Raw genomic sequence first — 24693 nt, forward strand, 5'->3', positions numbered from 1 at the left:
AGCATGGAGGCCTACAAACCTGACTCAGTTAAACCAGCTGTCAGGAGGAATGGACCAAAATTGAAGCTTGTGGAAGGCTACCCGAAACGTTTGACCCAAGTTAAACAATTTAAAGGCAATGCTACCAAATACTAATTGAGTGTATGTAAACTTCTGACCCACTGGGAATGTGATGAAAGAAATAAAAGCTGAAATAAATCATTCTCTCTACTATTATTCTGACATTTCACATTCTTAAAACAAAGTTGTGATCCTCTGTAGCTCAGCTGGTAGAGCACGGCACTTGTAACGCCAGGGTAGTGGGTTCGATCCCCGGGACCACCCATACACAAAAAAAAAAAATGTATGCACGCATGACTGTAAGTCGCTTTGGATAAAAGCGTCAGCTAAATGGCATATTATTATTTTATTATTATCCTAACTGACCTAAAACAGGGACCTTTTACTAGGATTAAATGTCAGGAATTGTGAAAAACTGAGTTTAAATTTATTTGGCTAAGGTGTATGTAAACTTCCGACTTCAACTGTACATGTGTGCAACCAAAACTCTGACAATAGAAACTTCAGAAAATTTCCTTTGTGTACCCTTTAAGTTGTATCCTTTCTAACACGTGAAAAACCCACTAAAACCAAATAAAAAGACCCCACACCATAAATCAGTATTAACACCACTAACAAATATTAATTAACTGGTGGGTTGTGTGTGGGTGCTGGCGTGTATATAGTAAAAACGTGGGTTAAAACAAGCAAAATGGCCAGGCTGTCACGATCGTTATACGGAGTAGACCAATGCGCAGTGTTGGTTGCGAACATACTTAACTTTATTATCTTAAGTGATAATATAACAACAAAACAATAAACGAAACGTGCAGTCCTACGGTTAACACAGAAACAAAACAAACGGAAACAAGATCCCACAAACACTAAGGGAAACAGACTGTTTAAATATGGCTCCCAATCAGAGACAACCAGCAACAGCTGACCCTCGTTGCCTCTGATTGGGAGCCACTCTGGCCAACATAGAAAATCAACAACTAGAACTCCCACACAGAACATAAACACATAGAATCTATACACCCTGGCTCATCATATAGTCCCCAGAGCCAGGGTGTGACAGTACCCCCCCCCAAAGGCGCGGACTGCGACCGCGCCTCAACAAAACCCAAACAGGGGAGGGCTGGGTGGGCATTCCTCCTCGGAGGCGGTTCCGGCTCCGGGCTTGACCACCACCCTTCAATAATCCCCCCGTAGCGCCCCTGGTCCGGTCTGGCCCCGCTGGCTGGAGCTGGACTGGACATCGAAGGAGCGGATTGCTTAAGCTCCGTTGTGGAGCAGCTGACCGGTACCTGATCAGGCACCGGTGACCCAGGCACGGGTTGTGCCGGACTGACGACGCGCACCCCTGGCTTGGTGCGTGGAGCAGGAACGGACCGGACCGGGCTGACGATGCGCACCCCTGGCTTGGTGCGTGGAGCAGCAACGGGCCGGACCGGGCTGACGATACGCACCCCTGGCTTGGTGCGTGGAGCAGGAACGAACCGGACCGGGCTGACGATGCGCACCCCTGGTTTGGTGCGTGGAGCAGCAACGGGCCGGACCGGGCTGACGATACGCACCCCTGGCTGTGTGCGTGGAGCAGGAACGGGCCGTACCGGGCTGACGACTCGCACCCCTGGCTTGGTGCGAGTGGCAGGAACAGGCCGGGCCGGGCTGGCGACGCGCATCGTAGACTTGGTGCGAGGAGCAGGAACAGGCCGGGCTGGGCTGGCGACGCGCACCGTAGGCTTGGTGCGAGGAGCAGGAACAGGCCGGGCCGGGCTGGCGACGCGCACCGTAGGCTTGGTGTGAGTGGCAGGAACAGGCCGGGCCGGGCTGGCGACGCGCACCGTAGGCTTGGTGCGAGCGGCAGGAACAGGCCGGGCCGGGCTGGCGACGCGCACCGTAGGCTTGGTGCGAGCGGCAGGAACAGGCCGGGCTGGGCTGGCGACGCGCACCGTAGGCTTGGTGCGAGTGGCAGGAACAGGCTGGGCTGGCGACGCGCACCATAGGCTTGGTGCGAGGAGCAGGAACAGGCCGGGCCGGGCTGGCGACGCGCACCGTAGGCTTGGTGCGAGTGGCAGGAACAGGCCGGGCCGGGCTGGCGACGCGCACCGTAGGCTTGGTGCGAGGGGCAGGAACAGGCCGGACCGGGCTGTGGAGACGGATAGGAGACCTGGAGTGAAGAGCGGCCACAACCCGTCCTGGCTGAATGCCTACCTTCACACACTCTGTGTGAGGCATCCGCACAGGACTCACAGGGCTGTGTACCCGTACTGGCATAACAGCACGTGACACTGGCGCAGGATATCCGGGACCGAGGAGAGGCACTGGAGACCACGAGCGCTGAGCCGGCACACTCCGTCCTGGCTGCATGCCCACCTTCGCACGACACGTGCGGGGTGCTCGCACAGGACGTAGCGGACTATGCCGGACCACTCGTGGCACAGTACGCCGCTCCGCATACCGCGGAACCTGCCCAGTCCCATGCTGCCATGCCTGAGTACGGGAAGTTGGCTCCGCTCTCCATCCAGGCTCCGCCAACCTGCCTTCTGGCCCCCCAAACCCGGTGGCCTCCTCTCCAAATCTCCCAAAACGCCATGTGGCAGCCTCCTGCTGCCCAGTCGCCCATGCCGTGTGCCCCCCCCTTAACATTTTTTGGGGTTGCCTCTCGTCCGACCGACGACGACACTGTTTACGCCGTTGCTCCTCTCTCCGTCGCGCCTCTACCGTCTCCTTCCATGGCCGGCGATCCATCCCGGCCTGGATTTCCTCCCAGGTCCAGGACCCCTGCCCGTCCAAGATCTGCTACCACATCCAGGCTGCCTGCTCCTGGACACGCTGCTTGGTCCTGGTATGGTGGGATCTTCTGTCATGATCGTTATACGGAGTAGACCAATGCGCAGTGTTGGTTGCGAACATACTTAACTTTATTATCTTAAGTGATAATATAACAACAAAACAATAAACGAAACGTGCAGTCCTACGGTTAACACAGAAACAAACCAAACGGAAACAAGATCCCACAAACACTAAGGGAAACAGACTGTTTAAATATGGCTCCCAATCAGAGACAACCAGCAACAGCTGACACTCGTTGCCTCTGATTGGGAGCCACTCTGGCCAACATAGAAAATCAACAACTAGAACTCCCACACAGAACATAAACACATAGAATCTACACACCCTGGCTCATCATATAGTCCCCAGAGCCAGGGTGTGACAGTACCCCCCCCCAAAGGCGCGGACTGCGACCGCGCCTCAACAAAACCCAAACAGGGGAGGGCTGGGTGGGCATTCCTCCTCGGAGGCGGTTCCGGCTCCGGGCTTGACCACCACCCTTCAATAATCCCCCCGTAGCGCCCCTGGTCCGGTCTGGCCCCGCTGGCTGGAGCTGGACTGGACATCGAAGGAGCGGATTGCTTAAGCTCCGTTGTGGAGCAGCTGACCGGTACCTGATCAGGCACCGGTGACCCAGGCACGGGTTGTGCCGGACTGACGACGCGCACCCCTGGCTTGGTGCGTGGAGCAGGAACGGACCGGACCGGGCTGACGATGCGCACCCCTGGCTTGGTGCGTGGAGCAGCAACGGGCCGGACCGGGCTGACGATACGCACCCCTGGCTTGGTGCGTGGAGCAGGAACGAACCGGACCGGGCTGACGATGCGCACCCCTGGTTTGGTGCGTGGAGCAGCAACGGGCCGGACCGGGCTGACGATACGCACCCCTGGCTGTGTGCGTGGAGCAGGAACGGGCCGTACCGGGCTGACGACTCGCACCCCTGGCTTGGTGCGAGTGGCAGGAACAGGCCGGGCCGGGCTGGCGACGCGCACCGTAGACTTGGTGCGAGGAGCAGGAACAGGCCGGGCTGGGCTGGCGACGCGCACCGTAGGCTTGGTGCGAGGAGCAGGAACAGGCCGGGCCGGGCTGGCGACGCGCACCGTAGGCTTGGTGTGAGTGGCAGGAACAGGCCGGGCCGGGCTGGCGACGCGCACCGTAGGCTTGGTGCGAGCGGCAGGAACAGGCCGGGCCGGGCTGGCGACGCGCACCGTAGGCTTGGTGCGAGCGGCAGGAACAGGCCGGGCTGGGCTGGCGACGCGCACCGTAGGCTTGGTGCGAGTGGCAGGAACAGGCTGGGCTGGCGACGCGCACCATAGGCTTGGTGCGAGGAGCAGGAACAGGCCGGGCCGGGCTGGCGACGCGCACCGTAGGCTTGGTGCGAGTGGCAGGAACAGGCCGGGCCGGGCTGGCGACGTGCACCGTAGGCTTGGTGCGAGGGGCAGGAACAGGCCGGACCGGGCTGTGGAGACGGATAGGAGACCTGGAGTGAAGAGCGGCCACAACCCGTCCTGGCTGAATGCCTACCTTCACACACTCTGTGTGAGGCATCCGCACAGGACTCACAGGGCTGTGTACCCGTACTGGCATAACAGCACGTGACACTGGCGCAGGATATCCGGGACCGAGGAGAGGCACTGGAGACCACGAGCGCTGAGCCGGCACACTCCGTCCTGGCTGCATGCCCACCTTCGCACGACACGTGCGGGGTGCTCGCACAGGACGTAGCGGACTATGCCGGACCACTCGTGGCACAGTACGCCGCTCCGCATACCGCGGAACCTGCCCAGTCCCATGCTGCCATGCCTGAGTACGGGAAGTTGGCTCCGCTCTCCATCCAGGCTCCGCCAACCTGCCTTCTGGCCCCCCAAACCCGGTGGCCTCCTCTCCAAATCTCCCAAAACGCCATGTGGCAGCCTCCTGCTGCCCAGTCGCCCATGCCGTGTGCCCCCCCCTTAACATTTTTTGGGGTTGCCTCTCGTCCGACCGACGACGACACTGTTTACGCCGTTGCTCCTCTCTCCGTCGCGCCTCTACCGTCTCCTTCCATGGCCGGCGATCCATCCCGGCCTGGATTTCCTCCCAGGTCCAGGACCCCTGCCCGTCCAAGATCTGCTCCCACATCCAGGCTGCCTGCTCCTGGACACGCTGCTTGGTCCTGGTATGGTGGGATCTTCTGTCATGATCGTTATACGGAGTAGACCAATGCGCAGTGTTGGTTGCGAACATACTTAACTTTATTATCTTAAGTGATAATATAACAACAAAACAATAAACGAAACGTGCAGTCCTACGGTTAACACAGAAACAAACCAAACGGAAACAAGATCCCACAAACACTAAGGGAAACAGACTGTTTAAATATGGCTCCCAATCAGAGACAACCAGCAACAGCTGACACTCGTTGCCTCTGATTGGGAGCCACTCTGGCCAACATAGAAAATCAACAACTAGAACTCCCACACAGAACATAAACACATAGAATCTACACACCCTGGCTCATCATATAGTCCCCAGAGCCAGGGTGTGACAGTACCCCCCCCCAAAGGCGCGGACTGCGACCGCGCCTCAACAAAACCCAAACAGGGGAGGGCTGGGTGGGCATTCCTCCTCGGAGGCGGTTCCGGCTCCGGGCTTGACCACCACCCTTCAATAATCCCCCCGTAGCGCCCCTGGTCCGGTCTGGCCCCGCTGGCTGGAGCTGGACTGGACATCGAAGGAGCGGATTGCTTAAGCTCCGTTGTGGAGCAGCTGACCGGTACCTGATCAGGCACCGGTGACCCAGGCACGGGTTGTGCCGGACTGACGACGCGCACCCCTGGCTTGGTGCGTGGAGCAGGAACGGACCGGACCGGGCTGACGATGCGCACCCCTGGCTTGGTGCGTGGAGCAGCAACGGGCCGGACCGGGCTGACGATACGCACCCCTGGCTTGGTGCGTGGAGCAGGAACGAACCGGACCGGGCTGACGATGCGCACCCCTGGTTTGGTGCGTGGAGCAGCAACGGGCCGGACCGGGCTGACGATACGCACCCCTGGCTGTGTGCGTGGAGCAGGAAACGGGCCGTACCGGGCTGACGACTCGCACCCCTGGCTTGGTGCGAGTGGCAGGAACAGGCCGGGCCGGGCTGGCGACGCGCACCGTAGACTTGGTGCGAGGAGCAGGAACAGGCCGGTCTGGGCTGGCGACACGCACCGTAGGCTTGGTGCGAGGAGCAGGAACAGGCCGGGCCGGGCTGGCGACGCGCACCGTAGGCTTGGTGTGAGTGGCAGGAACAGGCCGGGCCGGGCTGGCGACGCGCACCGTAGGCTTGGTGCGAGCGGCAGGAACAGGCCGGGCCGGGCTGGCGACGCGCACCGTAGGCTTGGTGCGAGCGGCAGGAACAGGCCGGGCTGGGCTGGCGACGCGCACCGTAGGCTTGGTGCGAGTGGCAGGAACAGGCTGGGCTGGCGACGCGCACCATAGGCTTGGTGCGAGGAGCAGGAACAGGCCGGGCCGGGCTGGCGACGCGCACCGTAGGCTTGGTGCGAGTGGCAGGAACAGGCCGGGCCGGGCTGGCGACGCGCACCGTAGGCTTGGTGCGAGGGGCAGGAACAGGCCGGACCGGGCTGTGGAGACGGATAGGAGACCTGGAGTGAAGAGCGGCCACAACCCGTCCTGGCTGAATGCCTACCTTCACACACTCTGTGTGAGGCATCCGCACAGGACTCACAGGGCTGTGTACCCGTACTGGCATAACAGCACGTGACACTGGCGCAGGATATCCGGGACCGAGGAGAGGCACTGGAGACCACGAGCGCTGAGCCGGCACACTCCGTCCTGGCTGCATGCCCACCTTCGCACGACACGTGCGGGGTGCTCGCACAGGACGTAGCGGACTATGCCGGACCACTCGTGGCACAGTACGCCGCTCCGCATACCGCGGAACCTGCCCAGTCCCATGCTGCCATGCCTGAGTACGGGAAGTTGGCTCCGCTCTCCATCCAGGCTCCGCCAACCTGCCTTCTGGCCCCCCAAACCCGGTGGCCTCCTCTCCAAATCTCCCAAAACGCCATGTGGCAGCCTCCTGCTGCCCAGTCGCCCATGCCGTGTGCCCCCCCCTTAACATTTTTTGGGGTTGCCTCTCGTCCGACCGACGACGACACTGTTTACGCCGTTGCTCCTCTCTCCGTCGCGCCTCTACCGTCTCCTTCCATGGCCGGCGATCCATCCCGGCCTGGATTTCCTCCCAGGTCCAGGACCCCTGCCCGTCCAAGATCTGCTCCCACATCCAGGCTGCCTGCTCCTGGACACGCTGCTTGGTCCTGGTATGGTGGGATCTTCTGTCATGATCGTTATACGGAGTAGACCAATGCGCAGTGTTGGTTGCGAACATACTTAACTTTATTATCTTAAGTGATAATATAACAACAAAACAATAAACGAAACGTGCAGTCCTACGGTTAACACAGAAACAAACCAAACGGAAACAAGATCCCACAAACACTAAGGGAAACAGACTGTTTAAATATGGCTCCCAATCAGAGACAACCAGCAACAGCTGACACTCGTTGCCTCTGATTGGGAGCCACTCTGGCCAACATAGAAAATCAACAACTAGAACTCCCACACAGAACATAAACACATAGAATCTACACACCCTGGCTCAACATATAGAGTCCCCAGAGCCAGGGTGTGACACAGGCCTTACTTCATTTGGGAGCTGCCTTAACAGCTGGATCCGGGTACCTTTAACTGCTCCCCCAAGGCACTTACCTTAGGAAGCCTTTCAAAGGGAGAGATACAGAATCATTGATAAGCATTTTTTAAAAACTTGGTAGAGGACATTCCATCAGTTGTATACAGAATTATACTTCAGACACATCAGATGATACAGTGTCTCGTCAAGCTGAATAGGCACCTTCTAAAGTAAACAATCCCAGAGCCCCTCTCTTGTATTCACTGTCATTCTGACCTGTTGCTTTGACATACAATTCTGTACAAACTGTCCCAGGGACATAAACTTAGTCAAAATATAAAACCTGTTGTTTAACAAATCTGCTAGGACCTTCAAAAAGTTGGTTCTGGCTTATCAGCTCAATATTACTTAAATCCCTGGTGCTACCCAAACTATATAATTGATAAATAAATTGTCAAAAACGTGTTTTATTCAATTATTCACCTCTGTCTCTCTTACAGCCTGTTTGAGTTCAGTGTGCACTGGCAGGAGCTAACTTGCCCTTCTTTTCTCAGTTAGAGCTTCACACTTATTAAATGTCTATTATTTAAAGATACATATGTAATGTGCCGAATTTATAAAATACATTGGTCAATTCACAAGGGTAGCGATAAACAGTTATTATAACTGGGCTAGCACTGCCTATCAGTCCACTATCATTGGAATGTTCTATCATAAGATTTCTGGCACCTGAGACAAAATAGACTGGAAGGCAATGTCAGACCCCCAGTCCTCCTGGGGGAGTGGTTCAATTTGCCTGCTTACTCATTGGTTTAATATCTCATCGTTTGGGATATCAACGAAAACTCCATCAGGAGTACAATAAATTGTAGCCTTAAGTTTAGTTAACAGAAAATCATGTTCAACATTAATTGGTTCTATTTATAGTTTTATTGGTTAGGGGTAAGTCAAGTCCTGCACAATGCTTTAACCTTATCATTCTCAAATGATCCAAATTTGATTTATAAAGCCTTTTTTACATCAGCAGATGTCACAAAGTGCTATACAGAAACCCAGCCTAAAACCCCAAACAGCAAGCAATGCAGATGTAGAAGCATGGTGGCTAGGAAAAACTCCCTAGAAAGGCAGAAACCTAGGAAGAAACTTAGAGAGGAACCAGGCTCTGAGGGGTGGCCAGTCCCCTTCTGGCTGTGCCGGGTGGAGATTATAACAGTATGTGGCCATTAAGGCCAGATTTTTCTCCAAGATGTTCAAACGTTCATAGATGACCAGCAGGGTCAAATAATACTCACAGTGGTTGTAGAGGTTGCAACAGGTCAGTACATCAGGAGTAAATGTCACTTGGCTTTTCATAGCCAGGCATTTAGAGGTTGAAATAGCAGGTGCGGTAGAGAGAGAGAGTTGAAAACAGCAGGTCTGGGACAAGGTAACACGTCCGGTGAACAGGACAGGGTTCCAAAGTCACAGGCAGAAGAGTGGAAACTGGAGCAGCAGCACGACCAGGTGTACTGGGGATAGCAAGGAGTCATCAGGCCAGGTAGTCCTGAGGCATGGTCCTAGGGCTCAGGTCCTCCGGGATGGGAGCTGTTATGTGAATTATTTAACAAACTATTTCAGTTTCTCTGTGCGTCTCCCAAAAGGTTGTAAGTCTTTTGGGATTTAAGTAACGGCCAGAGTCCCGGTCTGCATAGTCAGAGATATTTATTCATTGAGAATTCTGAAACAAAATGGTGGTACAATCCTTTTATACACATAAGTCATACTAAAAATCCTGCCCCCCCCCCCCCCCCCCCCTTAGGCGGCCTGTATTTTTCCATTATACACATCTTGTAAGCACACACACACCTCGGCTCAGCTCATGTTTTCCTCTGCTCTCCTGACCATCACTGTTCTTATCTTTTCCCAGTCCTTGCTCGGCCAGGTGCAGATATCGCATCCTCCCTAAATTGGGAGGCCCCTTTATCTTGGTTTAGACCAGGGGTGTCAAACTCATTTTAGCTCAGGGGCCACATGGAGGAAAATCTATTCCCAAGTGGGCCGGACTGGAAAAATCATGGTATATATAACTTAAAAACAACAACTTCAGATTGTTTTCTTTGTTTTAATACGATCAACATACAACATAAAGCTGGAGCCTGAGGACAGTGTGTCCAAAATAGTACAAGCACAACATCACTATTAATCATAAAACACGTCAAGTTATTTGAAAGTTCTGAGGACAAAGAACACACAAACACACAATGCCTCAGTGATTAACATAACTGTTTCACAGATCACAGAACTATATCAGGGTGTCATTTCTCAGGCAGAAATGTAGATAAAAATAATGAAATCCTGTTCCCCAAACAAGTGCAAGAACCATGGAGTCAAGAATAGGTTAAATATACAAATAAAATAAAATAAATTAAAAACAATAGCACATCAACATAAAAACATATAAACATAAAGCTGGAGCCTGAGGACAGTGTCCAAAAGCACAACATCACTATTAATCATAAAACACCTCAAGTTATTTGAAAGTTCTGAGGACAAAGAACACACAAACACACAATGCCTCAGTGATTCACAGAAGTATATCACAGATCACAGAACTAGAGCGTCTGCTAAATGACGTAAATGTAAATGTAAATGTATATCAGGGTGTCATTTCTCAGGCAGAAATGTAGATAAAAATAATGAAATCCTGTTCCCCAAACAAGTGCAAGAACCACAGAGTCAAGAATAGGTTAAATATACAAATAAAATAAAATCTATTAAAAACAATAGCACATCAACATAAAAACATATAAACATAAATCTGAAAGCGTTGCTCAAACTCCCATAACAGTCCCGTTATTTTATCTTTGAACCGCTTCATGTCTGCCACATGTTGGGTCGTGCACACATTTTTCAGACAGGGGAAGTGAGCTGCATCACCACCGGCAAGTTGCGTCTCCCACAATGACAGCTTCAACTTGAAAGAATGTATGCTGTCATAATACTGCGTGACAACTTTGTTGCGCCCTTGCAGCTGTTTGTTCAAGTTATTCAGGTGCTCTGTAACATCCACCATACATGCAAGGTCCTGCATCCATTCTGCGGAATGAAATTCTAACACTGGTTTGCCCTTTTCTTCCATGAACTGTTCAATTTCTTCTCGTAAATCAAAGAAACGCCTCAGCACAGCACCTCGGCTTAACCATCTTACCTCAGTGTGGTATGGCAGGCCATAGATGTGGTCTTTCTCTCTGAGAAGGCTGTCAAACTGACGGTGATTCAGGCTTCTGGATCGGATGAAATTAACAGTTTGGATGACCACCTTCATGACGTTATCCATATTTAATGACTTGCAACACAAAGCCTCCTGGTGCAAAATACAGTGAAAAGTAAAAAAATCACGTCCTCCATTTGCAGATTGCACTTTCTCTCTGAACTTTGTCACAACGCCTGCGTTTTTCCCGATCATTGAGGGCGCACCATCTGTAGCCAGGCTGACAGCGCGGGACCAGTCCACTCCGACCCTGTCCAGCGCGCCGACGAGTGCGGTAAAAATATCAGCTGCTGTCGTTGTATCTGTCATCGGCACCAACTCCACAAACTCCTCGGTGACGGTCAATGTGTCATCAACTCCGCGAATGAAAATGGCCAGTTGTGCAACATCTGTAATGTCCGTGCTTTCATCAATTGCAACCGAAAACGCAATAAATGACTTTACTTTTTGCTTCAACTGGCTGTCCAAATCCACTGAAAGATCGGAAATCCTGTCTGCAACTGTGTTTCTTGTCAGGCTGATATTTGCAAAAGCCTGCCGCTTTTCAGGGCACACAATCTCCGCTGCCTTCATCATGCATGTTTTTACAAATTCACCCTCACTAAATGGTTTTGAAGCCACTGCGATTTCATTAGCAATGAGGTAGCTAGCTTTCACTGCAGCATCACTGATGTCTCGGCTGTGAGTAAACACAGACTGCTGTTTCTTCAGACCCGCCAACAGTTCATTCACCTTCTCTCATCTCCGCTGTCCTTGAAAGTTGTCATATTTGTCGGCATGAAGACTCACATAGTGGCGACGAAGGTTATATTATTTCAGCACTGCAACATGCTCTGAACACACCAAACATACAGCTTTCCCATTAAATTCCGTGAATAAATAGGATGACAATTTTTCTTGGAACACTCTGCACTCTGCGTCCACTTTTCTCTTTTTTGACAGAGACATATTGGGGCAATGAGGGTGCCAAAGCACATAATGTTAAAAGTAGAAGCCGTAATAAATATCGCGGGCAAAACAAAGTAGCTCATTGGCTGCACGTGCTTGACCTACTTGCTCTGCCCCGGTATAAACAGTTTGCTTGCTTGACACAATTGCTATTGTGCTTTCCAGTGGACGCAATTGGAACAGCAGTTTATTTTATTGAAAAATTGCAGCGCATTTTTATACTTAACAAAAAAAAAATATATATATATTTTTTATTCTTTATTTTTTCAAAATCATCTCGCGGGCTGGATTAAACCCGTTTGCGGGCCTGATCCGGCCCGCGGGCCGGACGTTTGACACCCCTGGTTTAGACAGTTCTCCATTGTTGTCTGGTCTAACTCTTACTCACATTGCTAAATAGTAGCTCAATGGTAGCTTACTGGTCCTACACTCACACATTTCTAACACATTATACACAGTTTCAGGGTGTAATAATTAGTCATTAATAATTAATCTATCAATCCCTTTGACTAAATATTACGCACATACAAAATATATGTTGTTATAGAAATAAATCACACTCATTGAAGTATATAAGTTGGTTTGCATATAAAAACATTAAAAAGTGTCTCATTCAATACAGGTTCATCAGGGTTACCCCGTGATTAAAAGCGTAATGTTACTATTTAGCAATGGTACCTAACCTGTTTACCCACTATCTGGAAACAACAGTCTAAGCCTATAGTGAAGAACATTTGCTTCATCACATCCTGCAATATTGATTAATTAGTACATCATACTTAAAACAAGACTTTAATACACAAAAGTCATTACAATAACTTTTAAACTAGAGATTTGTAGTTCTAGGTTAACATCCAATCACAGCTCTTCGTTAGATTTTCACTGCAACCTTCACACATTAGAACTAAAAAAAGTTTCATCCAGTCTCAAACTATCTGAATCGTCGTCATCCTCCACCAAGCCTGGTAGGTCATATCCTTCATTCCTTAGGTCGGAGTCCGGGATTGGGCCGTATCTCACCATCTGTTGGGAAACTGCCTTCTCCATCGCCTTGCTCACCAACCCTCGGACACAGGGAATAAGACAACATCCACAAAGAACAAGCATACCCATAGAAGCTATAGCTGCACCCAGAATAGTTACAACAATAGTTTTCCATTTACCAAATATGTTATCAAACCAACCGTTTAGGGAGCTATCAATACCAGAGTTCTCAGCCAGTTCGTTCGCCAGCGTGGTGAGTCCCTGAAGCGCTTTGGTCACGGACCTGTCTGGTGCTGTATTGTTGGGGATGAAAGTACAGCACATAGATCCAAACAGAACACAAACTCCGCCCCGCTCAGCCAAAAGCATATCTAAGGCTATTCTATTCTGCCATGCCATTAAGCTAGTTGCCGCTGTCTGCTCAGCCAATCCCTTTATTGCATCACGAGTGTGGTTTATAAATCTTTGCTGGTTATAGTAAATATGATTTATCCAATCCACGTTTTTATTAATTGTTGACCACCAGAAAAGACTTGATTCAAACCCAGCTGCGATCTGATTCCTAGCTTTGAATTCTTCTGGAACCCCTCGAGGTACTCCTATCCCATCAATATATATCCTTTCGTCAAAGGATCCCGGGAGGAGGTCCCGCTTTCTACGTGACAACTCACCAGTCTCTGACACGTTTGATTGTTTGATGAGAGTGAAGGGCATTACCAGCTGAGCTAGCGCACAGGTTCCTGTCCAATTAGTATGTAGGTGAGGCCACAGTCTGTCATCACCACACAACCACCAGATGTCAGCACGGGCCTGGTTTTGGATCCTAAAATCCTCTGGCTGCAACAAAGAGGAGAGATTAGTCATGGTCTCTTTAGTTGTGACATTCTCTGTGTGGGAGCAGGAGCTAAGATGCCCTACCCTGTATCCTATTTTATCAGTCCTAGAGAAACAATAGTAAGACCCCTGAGACTTCAAACGGAGGTAACCTAGGTCGGGGTGACACAGATAGTGCAAGTTACTACAAGACTCCTTCACCACATTCCCAGGTGGCTTGAACAATTTAATCATGCAAGATAAACCTGACGGAGAGTTAAAGCCCGTCAAGGGGAACGGAGTAGTTGTTAACCTTGGTTTGGCTGTTCCACAGGCATAACAGTCCTCTTTAGACATAGTTCTTGCCGTATACTGAATCCATTCCAACCACATGTTAGGATCCCTATACCCCGTCTCCACCTGTACTACTTCCTTCAGGTCTATAGTTTGCACTATCTTCACCACAGCCCCGGTCTCACTACCTCCCTCAGAGAGGTTTACTCTATAGGGTGCCCCAGTTGAAGAGGATATCTCACTTGTCAGGTCTGTAACATCTGCTGGGTTGATTACTACCCAGAAAGCCACTAATGGGTCTCCACAACATTTGCGGTCAAATCCTATGTACCACATTCCCTCATCCGTAGCCTTTACCTGTTTTAGCGTAATTCGGACTTTCAGACAGTACCTACCCTTATATGGGTTGCACTGCCATTTCTGGTAATTCCCTACTTTCACAATACTCCATCTGTCCTTTTTTATTTATTTATTTTTTTACATTTTTTAGTCATTTAGCAGACGCTCTTATCCAGAGCGACTTACAGTTAGTAAATACATTTTTTTTAAATACTGGCCCCCCGTGGGAATCGAACCCACAACCCTGGCGTTGCAAACGCCATGCTCTATCAACTGAGCTACATCCCTGCCGGCCATTCCCTCCCCTACCCTGGACGACGCTGGGCCAATTGTGCGCCGCCCATGAGTTAAACTGTGTATGGAGATTGACATATCCCCCTCGCTCGGTATGAGCAACTAGATGGTCCCAGGATGTACATGGTGACATACATATATATCTCCCATCCTTTATGATACTACCAGCCAGTAGTCCCCAACTTCCCAACTGGTCCGCAAAGACCTCAAAGGTGATGTCCTTCCCTACAGTCCCTAGTACTTCCCCTTTCCCTACGTCTAGCTGTCTCCTATGCCTTCGTAGACTGTGCTCAGGTATTATTTTATCAACTTGTGTTAGGTTAACTACTACTTCTGGCGGATCAGGAGGGTTTGAGTGTGTTAGGAATATGGCCCCCACAATCAGACAGCTACCTACCGTCAGGAGACCTGTGAATCCCCACCCTCGCCCTGAGAACATGTCAGATGCCAGAGGCCAACCCATTGCTTTGCCTTCTATCGAACTCACACAGGGATGATCAGACAGGGTAAGGGAATCTTCGTTAAGGAGCCAACCCCCGAGCCCTAGTGGTGATCGGTTCTTTCTCCTAACTCTGTGTTTGTTCATCAGGTGTAGCTGGGTTTACCTTTTTACAGTGTGTGACATGCACCCAGGTGGATCTTTCCGCAATTCTTACAGCGAAGGCCGTCACCAACAGGACCTGATATGGACCTTCCCAACGGGGCTGCTTCCAGTTTTTCTTCTTCAAGGATTGGATCCACACCCAGTCACCTGGTTGGATGGAGTGGGTTACCTTCTCCTTTAGTTCTCCTGTGGGGCACAAAATCTTTGACATACGTGTTTGGTTAATGAACAGTCTTCTCATGTGTTGTGCCAACGTGTCTTCTACTTCTATGTCTGCCTGTTCTGGCCCTGCCAACTGTGGCATCCTGTAAGGTCTTCCAAACACTTTCTCAAAGGGGGACAATCCATTCTTATCTGGCGTTATTCTGATAGTCATTAGTACGATTGGCAGACATTGTACCCAATTCCTTCCTGTGCTCATGTGAGTTTTTCGTAATCTAGCCTTAATTGTCTGATTCATGCATTCGATAAGTCCAGCCGATTTCGGGCTATACGAACAATGCTTCTTCATGTTTATTTGTAACTTCTGTCCAATATTATATATTACTTGATGAGAAAAATGGGATCCATTATCAGAAAAAATAGTTTCTGGAAGGCCGAACCTTGGTATTATATCCTGGCATATTGCTTTTGCTACTGTTATAGCATCTGCCGAGGAGGTAGGGAAAGCTTCTACCCATTTAGTGTATTTGTCTATTATAGTCAAACACCACTTCTTTCCCTCACTCCTGGTCAGCTCTATAAAGTCAATTTCTAATTGTTGAAAGGGGTACTTAGCCGGAGGGTACTCACCCAGAGGTGCCCTTTGTCTGCCCTGGTGATTACTTTGAGGACAGATAACACATCTTGAACAAAAGTTTTTTAAATGATTTGTAATCCCATATGCAACAAAGTGTTGTCTAATCTGCTCTACCATCCCTCCGGTTGACACATGGCTCTGCCCGTGTGTCAATATTGCAGCATATCTAAACAGTGATTTCGGGAGAATTGGTAAGCTATCTTTGACCCATATTCCCTCCTTATTTACTGCGCCTTGCTTTATCCATCTGTGAACTTCCTTAATTGGTGCCCTACTGTAGCTCTCTATAAGTAGATCTCTGTCTATCGAAACTTCCTCTTTTGACAGCTGACTGGAACCAGAGAAGTGTTTTGACCCAGCCTTCTTAGCTTCCTCATCTGCCTTTGCATTCCCCAAAGTAATGCTATCCTTCCCTGTAGTATGCGCCTCACACTTACATATTGCGAGCTTTTTTGGTAATAGTACTGCATCTAGGAGGTCAAGAATCAACTCTGCATGTGTTATTGGTTTACCCGAAGTCGTAACCATTCCTCTATTCTTCCACTGGGCAGCAAAGACGTGTACGGTATTAAAGGCATATGCACTGTCGGTATAGATAATTATAACGTTCCCTTTACCCAGTTGGCATGCTTTTGTTAATGCCACTATCTCTGCCTGTTGGGCAGAGTAGTTTCTTGGTAAGGGTTCAGCAGCTAGAACCTCGTTCTCTGTCACCACAGCATAACCAGTTGCATTCGTGCCATCAGGATTCTTCCTAGAAGATCCATCAACAAACATTGTTACTTCACAACATGGTATAGCTAAGTCTGTTAGTCAGGCCTGGGTAGTACTATTTTTTCAGTTTCTTCAATACAGTTATGGGGACTACCATCATTCACAACTGGAACCAATGTTGCAGGATTCAGCGTTGTACATCGTTCAATAGTTAGATTTGGCATGTTCAGCAATCTTATCATACAAGATAGGTGTCGTGCTGGTGACATGTACGCCATCTTGTGTTCCAATAGCAGAATTGACACTGCATGTGGAACTTTTAAGGTTAGATCATGGTATAGTACTATTGAAGCTGAGTCCTGCACTGCATTAGCAGCTGCCACAACTGATTGCAAACAGACAGGCATTGCCTGAGCCACCTCATCAAGTCTTGAAGAAAAATATGCTACCGGTTTATTTTTGTCCCCATGTTTTTGTGTCAGTACTGATGTCATACATCCCTCTCTACAATCCACAGTTTGAGTGAATGGTCTGTCATATCTAGGGAACGCCAGCACCGTTGAAGAGGTCAATAATTGCTTAATTTCCTTAAATTGCAAATCAGCCTCGTTATTCCAGATTATTTTATCATGTACTGCCATAGCTTTTCCATAGATAAGATCACTCAATTTTCCAGTGTGTAATGCATAATGGGGAATCCATGCTCGACAGTAATTTATCATTCCCAAAAAGCTCATCATTTGTTTCTTATTCAGAGGTTTAGGAGCTTCTAATATTGCTGTTTTTCTTGAGGAGTTTAGGGTTCTCCCATCCTACGTTATCGTGTGACCTAGATATATTACCTCTTTCTGCCAGAGTTGTAGTTTCTTTTTACTGACCTTGTGCCCTTGTCCTGCCATAAAAGTTAACAACTGGAGAGTATCCTTTTTACACCCCTCCTTCGAGGGGTTTGCTACCAGTATATCATCGACATATATCAAAATTTGGCTCCCCTTTTGGGGTTCAAACATTCCCAGGTTACGTGTGATAGCCTGGGAAAAAATTGTAGGACTTTCCGAATAACCTTGTGGAAGTCTCGAGTATGTGTATTTCTGACCTTTGAAGGTAAAGCCAAACCATCCTTGACTATCAGGATGTACAGGTATACTAAAGAAAGCATTAGCTATGTCTATCACAGTAAAGTAAGAATGTTCTGGTTTCAATTGGTTCAATAGAGTGTGTGGGTCTGGAACACAGGGTGCTCTTGGAATTATGTTCTTATTTACCCCCTGTAGGTCCATTACCATTCGCCAATCATTGCTTGGAGCTGCCTTCTTTACTGGAAATACAGGTGAATTACACTGTGCCTCATCCCCCGGGATTACCACTCCACCTTTTAGTAAGTGGTCAAATGTGGGAGTAATCCCTATAATGGCTTCTGGTTTCATTGGATATTGTTTTTGGTATGGCCTATGGTTTGACCGCGGAACCACCTGGACTGGAGTTACTCCCTTAATTAACCCCACATCGGCTGGTCCCTTAGACCACAACTCTAGAGGTACAATCTCAAGGTCTCTTTCGTGTTCCTCTGTGAGGAAAATATCTGGTCATCAATTATCACATACTATGTCTAGGTGCACAGCGGGTGTGCAACCTGCTCTCCAATTCAACTTCCTACGATATCGGCCGGTTGATTGGCTATGTTGGTCCCCGTTAGGAGCAGTCTGCCAGTCTTTAACATACTTTGCCTGTGTCACCCATTTCCCCAGATCTAACCACTCCTCTTGAGCTTCCTTTGCCAAGGAGACATGTGGGCTCCATCTCTCTCTATAGAATTGCTGACTCTGTGGCCCCAATTCAACTTCTGCTGCTGCATGGGTGTCATCATAATGAAACCATTTCAAGCCTATTGTCCTTTCTGTGGTTTTAAACAGAGCTTCCTCATATTCTTTACTAGGGCCAGAGTGTGTATTATACCACAGAGTACAATGTAAGTCATCCTCAGTCATTTTAGGTGAGTCAGGTACTAGGGTTTTAGTCAAGTCTACTAAGGTCTTTGGTATGTCTGAGTTACCTCCCCTCAACAGGTCCTGGCTATACCAAAAACATGGTTCCCCTTCACCACTTACAACCATATTATCCTTTATCACATGAGCCTGCATTCCCCTCACTGTCGGTCTTACTTCTGTGTTTAACTGCGTCATTGCATCTCTTCCCAATAGATTAACAGGACACTGTACTGAAATCAGTACAGGCAGAGTAGCTTCACTCCCTGTCTTTACATGTTTCAGTGTTACTGGTGTAGACAGTTGTTCAATACCTTTATGACCAGAGGCTGATCGCACTATAATTTTTTCTCCATTAATGTCAATTCCCTCTGGTGCATTATCTTTACAAATACAGGTACGGTCTGCCCCAGTATCACAGAGAAATGTTATCTTTTTACCCATTACTGTCAATGTTAGGTATGGTTTCTGTTCCTGTTGTAATGCCAAATCTACAAGAGACAGATCAAACACCTCCAGTTCTCCTGATTTCTCTCTTCCTCCCACTCTAGTCATGCCTCCTCTTCTTCCTCTGATTCTGGCTTTCTCCCCCTGTCTCTTCCTCCTCTGCCTGGATTATCCTTTCCTCCTTTTCCTCTCTTCCCCTTCTTCTTACAGTCTCTTGACTGGTGCCCTTTCCTTCCACAGTGATAACACGGTTCCTCACATTCTCTAGCAAAATGTCCCGTTTTGTCACAATTGAAACACTTCCATTCACTCCTGCCTCCACTATTACCATTGCCTCTCTTCTCTCCTAGGTCCTTCCAGTCTCTCCTACCTCCCATCTCCCCTAGGGCTGCCACTAGGTACTCAGCTCCCTTCGCTTCCTTTCTCTTGTTTCGTTCCTTTACATTCTGTTCATGATGGATTGCATAACGTTTAACCTCAGCTAAGGTAGCCGTCCCCCAGCCAATTAGGGTATTTTTTATTGTTTGAGAGATTTCTGGCCTCATTCCACTTAGGAAGGCAATCTTTAACTGTTGGTGATACGGACCCACTGGTGCCCCTGGTCCTGGATCTATTAGCCCACTGTTTGCATTGAACACATCTCTCAGTCTCTCTAGGTATTGACTAATAGTCTCACTGTCTCCCTGTTTACACTCATGGACCTTGGAGAAGTCGGCATGTCTGTGATAATATTCTCTCAGATTATCACAGAGTTGTGCCAATTTATCTCCATAAGCCCCTCCTTCTGCCCACTCTAGGACCTGCGCATTCCCGTCTCCGGGAACCCAGTTCCCTCTCACTGCCGCCCAGTCTTTTAACACTATCTGTCTGACTGCCCTCTCTAGTTCCCCTGTATTCAGCTTAAAGCTGGCGGTCAGCCCTTCCATATCTCTTCTGAACTGGTGTACCCCCGTCTTGGGGTGGGGTATCCCTTCCACTGCTCTCACTACATCTCTCTGGGTCCATGCTCTGTATACTTGTAAGGTATCAGGCTGGTTGTCTTCTCCTGCTCTGGGGTTTGGCAGGACTATTAAGGGATAGGATTGCTCCATTTTACCCTTACCATTGCCAGCCCCATCTGATTCTTCCCCTTCTGACTCATCATTCCCCTTTCTCTTGGCCTCAGCCCTGTGCCTCTCTAGCTTTTTCCTTTTCTCTTTCTCCCTTTTAGCCTCCTGTCTGACTTTCTCTGCCCTTGTCCTGTACTCCTCTACCTCTGGCTCTTCCTCACCTTCATCTTCCCTTCCTCCTCCAGCCCCTTCTTCCTCATAGGGAGGTGGGGCCGGTGGGGGGGCGACATTATTCCCCTGCACTCTCCTTCTCCTCCCTACGTATTCATCATCTGGATTTTCTCTCCATGCCTGGTCTGCCAAGTTTGGATATAACCTTTCTGCCCTCTGCTCTGGGGGAGGCACGGAGACCTCAACCTTCACTTCTCTTTCCCTCTCACTCACTTCTCTTTTCTTGCTGCCTTCTTCCCACTTTCTAGCTTCTACTAGCCACACCCTGGCTGTTTCTAAGCCCTCTCTTTTCTGTTTCTTTAGATCAGTACCACAATTTACATGCATTTGTTTAATCATGGATTCCAGTTTAATTACATCAAGTCGCCCAGTAAAGCCATATTTCTTTCTCCAAATATGCCCATAATACACATTTCGTTTGTCTCGCATTTCCATGAATTTCCATGAATTTCTCAGCTCAAACAGAACTGGAAAACTCAGCTCACACAGAACTGGAAAACTCAGCACAAACAGAACTGGAAAACTCAGCTCAAACAGAACTGGAAAACTCAGCTCACACAGAACTGGAAAACTCAGCTCACACAGAACTGGAAAACTCAGCTCACACAGAACTGGAAAACTCAGCTCACACAGAACTGGAAAACTCAGCTCACACAGAACTGGAAAACTCAGCTCACACAGAACTGGAAAACTCAGCTCACACAGAACTGGTAAACTCAGCTCAAACAGAACTGGAAAACTCAGCTCACACAGAACTGGAAAACTCAGCTCAAACAGAACTGGAAAACTCAGCTCATACAGAACTGGAAAACTCAGCTCAAACATAACTGGAAAACTCAGCTCAAACAGAACTGGAAAACTCAGCTCACACAGAACTGGAAAACTCAGCTCACACAGAACTGAAAAACTCAGCTCACACAGAACTGGAAAACGCATCTCACACAGAGCTGGAAAACTCAGCTCAAACTGAACTGGAAAACTCAGCTCACACAGAACTGGAAAACTCAGCTCAAACAGAACTGGAAAACTCAGCTTACACAGAACTGGAAAACTCAGCTCAAACAGAACTGGAAAACTCAGCTCATACAGAACTGGAAAACTCAGCTCAAACATAACTGGAAAACTCAGCTCAAACAGAACTGGAAAACTCAGCTCACACAGAACTGGAAAACTCAGCTCACACAGAACTGAAAAACTCAGCTCACACAGAACTGGAAAACTCAGCTCAAACAGAACTGGAAAACTCAGCTCAAACAGAACTGGAAAACTCAGCTCACACAGAACTGGAAAACTCAGCTCAAACAGAACTGGAAAACTCAGCTTACACAGAACTGGAAAACTCAGCTCAAACAGAACTGGAAAACTCAGCTCACACAGAACTGGAAAACTCAGCTCACACAGAACTGGAAAACTCAGCTCACACAGAACTGGAAAACTCAGCTCACACAGAACTGGAAAACTCAGCTCACACAGAACTGGAAAACTCAGCTCACACAGAACTGGTAAACTCAGCTCAAACAGAACTGGAAAACTCAGCTCAAACATAACTGGAAAACTCAGCTCAAACAGAACTGGAAAACTCAGCTCACACAGAACTGGAAAACTCAGCTCACACAGAACTGAAAAACTCAGCTCACACAGAACTGGAAAACTCAGCTCAAACAGAACTGGAAAACTCAGCTCAAACAGAACTGGAAAACTCAGCTCACACAGAACTGGAAAACTCAGCTCAAACAGAACTGGAAAACTCAGCTTACACAGAACTGGAAAACTCAGCTCAAACAGAACTGGAAAACTCAGCTCACACAGAACTGGAAAACTCAGCTCACACAGAACTGGAAAACTCAGCTCACACAGAACTGGAAAACTCAGCTCACACAGAACTGGAAAACTCAGCTCACACAGAACTGGAAAACTCAGCTCACACAGAACTGGTAAACTCAGCTCAAACAGAACTGGAAAACTCAGCTCAAACAGAACTGGAAAACTCAGCTCAAACAGAACTGGAAAACTCAGCTCAAACAGAACTGGAAAACTCAGCTCACACAGAACTGGAAAACTCAGCTCACACAGAACTGGTAAACTCAGCTCACACAGAACTGGAAAACTCAGCTCACACAGAACTGAAAAACTCAGCTCACACAGAACTGGAAAACTCAGCTCAAACAGAACTGGAAAACTCAGCTCAAACAGAACTGGAAAACTCAGCTCACACAGAACTGGAAAACTCAGCTCAAACAGAACTGGAAAACTCAGCTTACACAGAACTGGAAAACTCAGCTCAAACAGAACTGGAAAACTCAGCTCACACAGAACTGGAAAACTCAGCTCACACAGAACTGGAAAACTCAGCTCACACAGAACTGGAAAACTCAGCTCACACAGAACTGGAAAACTCAGCTCACACAGAACTGGAAAACTCAGCTCACACAGAACTGGTAAACTCAGCTCAAACAGAACTGGAAAACTCAGCTCAAACATAACTGGAAAACTCAGCTCAAACAGAACTGGAAAACTCAGCTCACACAGAACTGGAAAACTCAGCTCACACAGAACTGAAAAACTCAGCTCACACAGAACTGGAAAACTCAGCTCAAACAGAACTGGAAAACTCAGCTCAAACAGAACTGGAAAACTCAGCTCACACAGAACTGGAAAACTCAGCTCAAACAGAACTGGAAAACTCAGCTTACACAGAACTGGAAAACTCAGCTCAAACAGAACTGGAAAACTCAGCTCACACAGAACTGGAAAACTCAGCTCACACAGAACTGGAAAACTCAGCTCACACAGAACTGGAAAACTCAGCTCACACAGAACTGGAAAACTCAGCTCACACAGAACTGGAAAACTCAGCTCACACAGAACTGGTAAACTCAGCTCAAACAGAACTGGAAAACTCAGCTCAAACAGAACTGGAAAACTCAGCTCAAACAGAACTGGAAAACTCAGCTCAAACAGAACTGGAAAACTCAGCTCACACAGAACTGGAAAACTCAGCTCACACAGAACTGGTAAACTCAGCTCAAACAGAACTGGAAAACTCAGCTCAAACAGAACTGGAAAACTCAGCTCAAACAGAACTGGAAAACTCAGCTCACACAGAACTGGAAAACTCAGCTCACACAGAACTGGTAAACTCAGCTCAAACAGAACTGGAAAACTCAGCTCACACAGAACTGGAAAACTCAGCTCAAACAGAACTGGAAAACTCAGCTCAAACAGAACTGGAAAACTCAGCTCAAACAGAACTGGAAAACTCAGCTCATACAGAACTGGAAAACTCAGCTCACATTGACTCCATTTTCACACTGGAGCTAGTCCCCTGACAGCGTTCATTCACTCAGTAATTTATAGCTAATTTGCAATCGTATTATCCAATTTTCAATCAGCTTGTTATCCATATTTCAATATTGTTATCCAAATTTCAATCAGTTTAATATCCAAATGTCAATCTTATTATCCAATCAGCTTAATATCCAAATTCCAATCTTAATATTAATAATTTCAAACCATTTATTATCAAAATATCTATCAGCCAAATTTCTATCAGCTTAATAGGTCATATCTCACAATCACACAACTTTGACATCCACATTCACTTAGTACTATTCCCAAACACACTCAGTAATCTCCCTTATTACCTCCTGTGCATCTTCAACAATTCTCTTGTTGTTACTTGCTATGCATCATATGTATCTTCAACGGTTCTCTTGCCACTACTTGCTATACATATAAATAACACCCCGTATTCAAAAATACCTTGTGTTATTTTGTAGTGGCTGTAGACCACGTAGACATTTCTTATAAATGCCTACAGACAGCTGTCAGCTGGGCTTTCCATGGTACTGTTACGCCCTCGCTATAGTCTTCTCATAAAACTAGTGAATAGTCTTCTCTCTATAAGACTATGGGTACCTTTTGATGAGTTACTCGCTTGATTTTATTTTGTATCATTGTCAATTGTTCGTGGATGATGTGTCTCCTCCTGGGCAGCGCACAGTAAGTGTCTGTTCTGGTCGGGTCTCGTCGTCTTTTGGTCAGACGGGAATTTCCCTCACGCTTCATAAAATGCGCCACCGGATTTCCTCGCAGACCCCCACTGGAAAGCTCTGCAGGCAGAATCAATCAACCTGTTCGCCAAATTGTCGTGGAAATACTTACACAGGGACACTCGAAGTCAATCTTAAATTAATCATTGTTTATTGTCAGCGCGCTGGAGAGGTTCCAACAAACTTAATGCACCATAGTGAACGTCTGTCAGAAGCTCTTAACAGGGCAGTCCCGTTTAGTTCTCTTATATACTGCAGACAAGTCATATTTGCATGATTTAGCTTGTTCATAATTAATTAATCATTAACGTTTGCTTCATTCATGTGACCGACCAATA

Source organism: Coregonus lavaretus (assembly GCF_964263955.1).
Source record: "Coregonus lavaretus genome assembly, chromosome: 13".
NCBI lineage: Eukaryota > Metazoa > Chordata > Actinopteri > Salmoniformes > Salmonidae > Coregonus > Coregonus lavaretus.